This window comes from Trichomycterus rosablanca, unplaced genomic scaffold, assembly GCF_030014385.1.
Source record: "Trichomycterus rosablanca isolate fTriRos1 unplaced genomic scaffold, fTriRos1.hap1 scaffold_361, whole genome shotgun sequence".
Lineage (NCBI taxonomy): Eukaryota > Metazoa > Chordata > Actinopteri > Siluriformes > Trichomycteridae > Trichomycterus > Trichomycterus rosablanca.
Genome location: NW_026947189.1, coordinates 5,992 through 14,783, shown reverse-complemented (window position 1 = coordinate 14,783; position 8,792 = coordinate 5,992). Strand labels below are relative to the sequence as shown.

At 38.1% G+C, this 8,792-nt stretch overlaps 1 long non-coding RNA gene across 1 annotated transcript; it reads right to left on the bottom strand.

Annotated features, from left to right (window-relative positions):
- Positions 1 to 6,676: 6,676 nt before the first annotated feature.
- Positions 6,677 to 8,423, bottom strand: LOC134307873 (uncharacterized). Its single transcript, XR_010010226.1, has 2 exons — positions 8,279 to 8,423; positions 6,677 to 7,821 (listed from the first exon to the last, which is right to left on the bottom strand). It is a non-coding gene; the product is annotated as an uncharacterized LOC134307873 (long non-coding RNA).
- Between the last annotated feature and the right edge of the window lie 369 nt (positions 8,424 to 8,792).

Sequence of the window (8,792 nt, the reverse complement as noted above, 5' to 3'; positions counted from 1 at the left end):
TAGGGTTGAACTAATAGAAAAACTAAAATTAGGGCAATAATCTTTGAAAAGCAATACAGCAGTGTATTCTGATAGTCAGTCAGACATTTTCTCATCTGCTTAGTCCGTCAGAGTGGTGGTTTGTCCGGAGCCCACCCGGAATCACTCAGCACAAAGCAGGAATACATATACCACATACCACACACACACACACCGAGGGGCAATTACGTGTATCCAATAAGCCTACCCTTTGTGTTTTTCAGGAGCAGGGAGGGAACCAGAGCACCTGGCGAAAACCCACACAGACACAGGGAGAAGCTCCAAACTCCTCAAAGACAGATGCTGAAGCGAGACTCGCCTGTATAGTTTTTCAATTCTAGCAATATCTTTAAGTCATATATTTGACACATAAAACATTAAGTCTGGTAATACCTATAAACTGTGATTGCCTGTCATTATTTTCACATTTGTTTAATTCTGTTTTGTGAAAATAATAAATATTAAAATATAAAATATCACTCCAACGGGTCACATTTTTTACCCCAGTGGTGGAGCATGGAGTGATGCACATTCAAAGGGTAAAATATTTAAAGCATAAGACTGAATATCTGTGCATTAACACATCTTAGTGAATTATCCCATACTAAATTAGTCAATTTAGGGAACATTAACAAATAAGGCTAGTATACTGAATAAAGTATGCAACACATTAACCACAAACAGCCTATTTATTATGCTGTAGGCATTGTGATTCTCTTGACTATCACCTTATGTTGCAACTCATCTGATTTTAAATTAATAACAAAGGAAAAAGAAAAAGTTAGTGAGACTGAAAATACAAGGCGAGTTAAACGTCTTAAACAATTTATCATAATAGGTTTTATGGGAAGCTCATGCTCAGTACAAAAATATTGTACTACCGTATAAAAGTAAAATTTAAAAAATAAAAAAGTTACTCTTTTACTATATTAAATGTAAGTTATACTTAAGCAATCTTGATGGTGTATATTAATAACCTACTGTAGGAGCACTGGGTGCTGCATGGTGAAGGAGCAGTGATGCCACAGTGATGCTACAGAGTGCCAAGTGGACCATGGCTAGATTAAAATTCAACATTTGCTGGGGCTGCAATTTCATTCAAGGTCAACACCCATTCCATTTCAAGTTATGTCAATCCATTTACCTTCAGTTTTAGAAAACCAAAAACCTCTGTGAACACACCAGGCCCAGTTCGAACACCCTGCATCCATCTTTGCAGGGCTCTTATTCTTGGTAGAGGAACCCTGCACTACCTGCAGGGTCTTGTAACCTGTTGGACCAGCAGCAAAGTGATTGATCTATTTCGTCCCTTTTGTGTTTAGTCTGACTAATGCCTCAATTTGGTCATTTTGAAAAAGTGGTCTTTAAATGATTTGTCCCCAATTCACTTTGTTTGAGAGCAGCATTATCGTTCTTTATTATTTTAGTGCTGCTTTTGCTTTTTTTCTTGTCTATATTTTTTTCACAGATCCCAATGACCTTTACCTATTCCTTACTTTAAGTAAATCAAACTTTAAGCTTCCCAGTGCTGTGGTTTTTGTTTGTAAAAAGTGCAAATGCAGTGTTTGAATAGGATTACCTCATTTTTGTTGGTGTAATCTCTGGTAATGTTAAGATGTGTGTCAGTCACTCTGAGCGACAGGAGCATCTCCAGGCAGCACAACAAACCATGGTGGAGAGCGACAGGAGCATCTCCAGGCAGCACAACAAACCATGGTGGAGACTATATGCAGGACAACGCAGAGGAAAGAGCACAGACAAACTGTTTAAGTTCATGAGACATTCATTTAATGAATTTATGATGAATGGTAAATAAGTGCATAGTAAAAACAAGGACAAGGCACATGTGTGTGTGTGCACAGATATATAAATGTGTTTTAATGTGTCATGTCCTGTCTAGACATGTGGCGTTTGAATGTTTCCTTTTTAATAGCAGATTTCTGCACCTGCAAGTCAATTTTGGCTTCTTCTCCTTCTGTTGTATTTAAAAGTCAAAGTTTACACTAGTCAGTAAGTTAAGATTACACAGACCCTCAGTATATCAATAAAAATTAGGATATGACTTCTTTTGACAACCATACCAAGTTTAAGAACATAAAGGTGCACTCACACTAGGCGCTGTTGCCTTGTAAAATACCAGAGAATGATTGTACTCCCTTTTCCCCTGTGCACACTGCTATGTTCTGGGCCCGAGCACACTTGTGTCTTCACTATGCAACTGTTTTGTTGGAGAAAGGTATGTTTGCTACGACAGCATATTAGGGCCACTGCTAAATACATGAATAAATACATACATTCATACATGGATAAATGCTCTTTAACCAAGGTAACTCTTTTCTTTAAAAAAATGCATACTGATGTAACTATGTAAACATGTTGATGTGCTATATAAATATTGTTAATCAATGTATTTATTAACTATTGATTACCAAAACTCACTGTTTTGTCTGTGTATAGAGTCCACATGAATCTATTGACCACCAAGCGTACTGAACTGCCTTCGATGCGTCTCACTCAACACATCTATGCTTGCAGGCTTGTCACGTGTCACTTTGTTCCCTAATTTTGGTTCAACTGCAAATACATATGACCAGTATAAAAGCAAACCAGGACCCAATGTATTTGTTTCGTGTTAAATATAGCGTCATCCCCTGTAGCAAGTAAAAGTTTCTCCTCCTGATCAAATGCAATGAAGCATACCTTGGTCTAGCTGCTCTAAATCCTACATATACACCTAATAGGGACAAAAGTATTTGGACACCTACATATTACACCTACAGGAGAATTCATGACATCCCACTGTGAAGGCTTTCTACAAGATTTGAGTGTGTCTGTGGGAATTATTGTCCATTCATCCATAAGAGCATTTGTGAGGTCAGGAAGTGATGGACAAGAAGACATGGCTCACAATCTCCATTCTCCATTTCCCCCCAAAGGTGTTCGATGGGGTTGTGGTCAGAGCTCTGTGTGGACCGATCACGTTCTTCCAGACCAAACTCACCCAACCATGCCTTTATGAACCTTTCTTTGTACACTGGGACACAGTCATGTACAAACAGAAAAGAGCCTTCTCCAAACAGTTCCCACAAAGTTGAAACCAAATAACTGTCCAAAATGACTTGGTGTAATGAAGCATTAAGAATTATCATTCCCAGGCCTAGACCAAGCCCTGAAAAACCCCATAACATTATCCCTCCTCCACCAAACTGGGTCGACACTGTGCACTCATTCTCCTGGCATTCACTAGGTGTTTGATTTTATATACCTGTGGCAATGGGACTGAACAAACCCCCTAAATTTAGTGATTAAGAAGTGTGTCCCAATACTTTTGTCCATATAGTGTATAAAATCAAGCACTTAGTGAATGCCCATACAGAGCTCTGACCTCAACCCCCTCAAACACTGCTGGGATAAACTAGAATGAAGATTGTGAGCCAGGTCCTCTCATCCAACATCACTGTCTGATCTCACAGATGCTATATGAACTGATACATTTCCCACAGACACACTCTTGTAGAAAGCCTTCCCAGAAGAATGGGAGCTGTTATAGCTGCAGAGGGGAACAGACTATATATAAATGTCTATGGATTTAGAATGGGGTGTTATAAAAGAATACTTTTGTCCATACAGTGTAGCTGATGATATTTACTAGACTGAACACCCTGAGGAGGGCGGCGGGAAAGTGTGAAAGTGACTGCACGCGCTCGCAGTCTCGCGCAGTTTGAGGGTATAAAAAGCCGTTTTTAACCCTCAGTTCGTTATTTCTGGCTTTAAGGAGTTTACCAGAGCAGAGTTTAGAGGTAAGAAATAAATAAAATAAAACTCAAGATATGAAAAATTCATATGTTATAATGGGTGACAAAACAATATAATATACCGGTATATTAATCAGAATAAAATAAATCTTTTTAGATTAACCAGGTTAACTTGAGTTAGCTTTGAGGCTAACACAGATGGATTGTTGTGGTAAATAAAATACCAAACAATATTTTTCATTTTCAGTTTGAGAGGAACAACATTATTAAACGTTTAATATTTTATTAATTCTCGAAATATATCATTCAGAGGAGTCGATTCCTCTACACCGATCGCCAGAGGAGTCGATTCCTCTACGCCGATTACTGTTGTTATTGTAAAGTGTAACGGAATCGTGGATCCCGCTTTGGTCCGCGATGCGTGGTGCCGTGGTTAACATTGAGTCGACTCAGAGTCGTGATTTATTAGTTGACCATCGAGCACCAACAAAACGGAACACTGTAAATTATCTTAAGCTCTAAGATGTTCAGTAGTAAAACATTAGGCAGTTTAAACACACACTTTAAACTAAATGTCCAACGTGTCTGACTCCAACAGGCTAAACAGCTGGGCTGCTCACGTTCAGCACAATATCACTGACATATACTGGACAATTACCATTTAAACAAGAACTTAACACATTACCGACATTTCTTAAAGCTTAATTACGTGCCACTACTGATAACAGAGGAGGACAAATCCACGACCATCCCCCGTTCTGCTCCCACACGTGGACTAACTGTTTACAGCTCACTGCAGACAAGAAGCGCCTACTTTCAGAGAAAGATCTGACTGACATCCAGAACCACCAATCACCAAATTACGCCGATCGGACCAGCGAGCTGAGGGCGGGACTAAATTGATGTCCCATATGCAAATTAAATATGTAAATAATATAAAATGTTCGAATATTTTTTACATTTTAATAGATATTGTATTTTGTGATTTAATTAAAAGGGTAAAAAAATTGAGATGCAATATTGTTATGTGCAGTGCGCCCTGGCCAGGGATTCGCTTACAACTCTGGGTCAGAAGAAGTGATTGACACTTCTGCAAACCAATAGCAGGGACTTGGAGGAAGACAAAGAGAGGCGATTAGCCAAGATCACTCACACTTAGTGAGCTTTGGTGAGGGAGAGCGCGTCAATCAGTAACAGATGCGATGGAGCTTAGAAAATATGCGCGCCTATATCTGAAGAAGCGCTGTGGAATCCCATCTGGGCAAAACCTCTTACAATAAATCTACGTTTACTTGTTCATCACAGATAAAACAAATCAAATCTTTATGTTTTGTTAGAGACTATTTAAAATGTTTTGGGAACACATTGCCTACATTCAGAAAATGCTCCAGAATAATTGAATGGATTGGCCCAAGTGAATAAAATAATTATGACTAGTATGTTATCCACAACAGTTAAATACACATTGTCCACCCTAAATATAACAGACACGTCTTTCTTTTTCTCACTTTTTAGGGGGGCTGCAGGTCTAACCACACCCACGTCTGCCATCAATCCCATTACAACAAACAAAACTTACAAACTGAAGAAGTTTATTGAAATAGTGTTTTAGGGTCAGTTAGGGTCAAAATAAAAGATATCAAGAAAGACATAATATTTTGTGATTAAGCTCTACTTCAAGATTATCAAAATATTTAATACTAAAGTCATATTTATGATGGTGACCAAAACATGTAAAGTTTAAAATCGTAATGAGATCAAAGTCATAATTATTTTGAGATTAAAGTTGTAATAGTTTGAGAATAAATGTGTAATATTTAGAGCATCATTGGACTACCAGAATCCAAATTCTAACCGTAAAAACACATGACCATCTTTAGGGCTGCATTGGGGTTTTCTGATAATATTACTAACACTTTCCTCGGTCAGGTTTGTGATTAAACATCAGTAAATGATGTGTAATTTATTTTAGAATCCAGTTCTTTTGCGGATTCAATACCTGAGCCTTTTAGTAGAATGTTTCCGTGTGCCTCACACACTACCATCAAATGCTGTTGGGTAGTCCACAGTGATTTCACATTCTCAAAATTTTAAGTTTAATCTTAAAATAATTATTTTAATCTTGAAATATTATAACTCTGTTCTTGAAATACTTGAGTTATAACTTAAATAGTGAAGTTTTACAATTATGTTCTACAGTAACGGAGCATGACATAAGTAATACTATAGTTTTTGATATAATTAATATATTTCTTTTAAAACAGATTTCCAATTCTGTGACTATCCTGTGAAGTTTTTCATCTGCATCCAGTAAGTAACCATTGTGAAGATGGAACAGAAGACTGTTTAAAACATTTATTTTATGTTTCATGTTTGGTCTTTTTAAATTCTCAGTATGGCTTTCACAACACCCTCATATTGGACAATAAGAAGAAAATCCAAAGCCAGAGTTAATGAACAATTAATTTCTGTCTACGTAAATGAACTGGGCTGTGGGAGTCCATATCAAAGGCAGGAACAAAATACTGAGGAAATTGAAGACTGTTTGTCCAATGAGGACAACAAGGAATTTTTTGATGCCTTTGAACTCACAGAAACAGAATCAGACACAGACTCAGATTCAGAAGTCCAAGCCTCTCTGCATAGTAGACTGGCATCATGGGCTGTTGAGCAAAATGTTACACATTCTGCTTTAAACAGTCTCCTAAAGATCCTGGCAGATTACCACCCAAAACTCCCTCATGATGCAAGAACATTGCTTGGAACTGTTCGTTCTACAAAAATGACCTGCAAAGATATTGCTGGGAGACAGTATTACCATTTTGGTGTGCTTGAAGCTATTACACATCTCTTAGAAGAACACAAGCATGTCATAAAAGAAACACACCTTCTGAACCTTCAGGTCAATATTGATGGTTTACCTTTATTCAAGAGTTCCACCACACAGTTTTGGCCAATTCTAGGAATTATTGAAAATCTTCCAAAACATGACCCAGTCATAATAGGTTTGTTTTGTGGCAACCAAAAACCAGGATCCCTGGATGCCTTCCTAGAAGATTTTGTGTCAGACATTTCTAATCTGGAAAAAGGATTTAATTACAAAGGAGATTTCCTGTACTTAAGGCTGTGCACAGTAGTTTGTGATGCTCCGGCATGTGCCTTTGTGAAAAACATAAACGGTCACTCTGGCTATAGTGGCTGTGGGAAATGTACCCAAGAGGGGAAGTATATTGAGAATCGAGTTGTTTTTCCTGAAATTGATGCTTTACTGAGAACAGATGAGTCATTCAGGGCTCAAATAGATGAAGAACATCATCATGGTCCCACACCACTGCAAAGAACATCACTGAAAATGGTAACAGGCTTTCCATTAGACTATATGCACCTTGTGTGCCTTGGTGTTATGCGCAGGCTCCTTTTGTTGTGGCTACGGGGTCCTTTGTCCTGCAGACTGCCTGCCTCTACTGTTGACAACCTTTCAAGCAGACTTCAGCAAATCCGTAAAAATGTTCCCTTGGAATTCTCGCGACAACCAAGGTCTGTAAGAGAGTTAGACAGGTGGAAAGCTACTGAGTTCCGGCAGTTTTTGTTGTACAGTGGGCCTGTTCTTTTAAATAGCACACTCATTACAACAGCATACCAAAACTTTCTTCTACTTTTTGTGGGAGTGTTCATTTTATCCAGCAAACAGCTACTCCGAGACCATCTTGAGTATGCTAATGACATTTTGGTTTTATTTGTGAAACACTTTCAAGAGCTCTATGGGGAAAAGTTCATGTCTTACAATGTACACAACCTTGTTCACTTGGCACAAGATGTAAAAATACATGGTGCACTCGATAATTTCAGTGCATTTAAATTTGAATCTTTCCTTCACCAGATTAAAAAGCTAATTAGAAAACCTGGCTTCCCACTCAGTCAGGTCATTAGAAGACTGTCAGAGAGGCCCAAAAAACTGAATCGAAATAGGAAAAGAATGGGATTATACAAAGTTCATGCATGTGGTCCACTTCCCAGGTCCATCCAAACAGCCAGTCAGTATCGCGAACTGAGGACACAGAGTTTCTCATTGAGATTAGATGAAGCCAACAGCTTTATTTACATCAACAACAAAGTTGCCAGAGTGAAAAATATTTTCTCCCATGGAAATGAGGTCTACATTGCATACTGCTGTTTTCTCGAACAGGAATCATTCTTCGAATACCCTCTTTCCTCAGCCACACTTGGCATCTACTTAATAGACTTAATAGGTCTCAGGGGCCACTGAATATTGCACATTTTCAGAAGTTCAACAGAAGGCATTTGTTTTGCCATATAAGATGAAATTTGTATCTTTTCCCCTTCTGCATACCAGTTCATGAGAAATTTGCTACCAGAACCTCCCTTTTCATCCCCACTGAGTTTTTTTACATTTTCTTCTTCATAATCAAGTTGTTTTTTTTTTGTATAATTTTCATGACATATGAGTAGCATGATAGATCCCTGTATGATAGGAATGTACCTACTGGTTGAATTTGTGGATGAGGGAACAACAAGCCCGGTGGCAGCAGAGTGGTACCATGAGGGCATATCATGGTGGCCTCCATACACAGACAAAGCCAAACTTCTAAAAAGTATCCGAGGCAGTGAGGTCCCAAATGTGAGCAGAGGATGGACACAGCACGAAGCTCGTATCCTTTACAGCTCAGGTAATCTAAAATGTATAAGAATATTGATTAGATAAACATTATCTATATTATGTACATTATACAGTACAGACCAAAAGTTTGGACACACCCTTCTCATTCAAAGAGTTCATGACTTATTTTCATGACTATGAAAATGGTAGATTCACACTGAAGGCATCAAAACTATGAATTAACACATGTGGAATTATATACTTAACAAAAAAGTGTGAAACAACTGAAAATATGTTTTATATTCTCGGTTCTTCAAAGTAGCCACCTGTTGCTTTGATTACTGCTTCGCACACTCTTGGCATTCTCTTGATGAGCTTTAAGAGGTAGTCACCTGAAATGG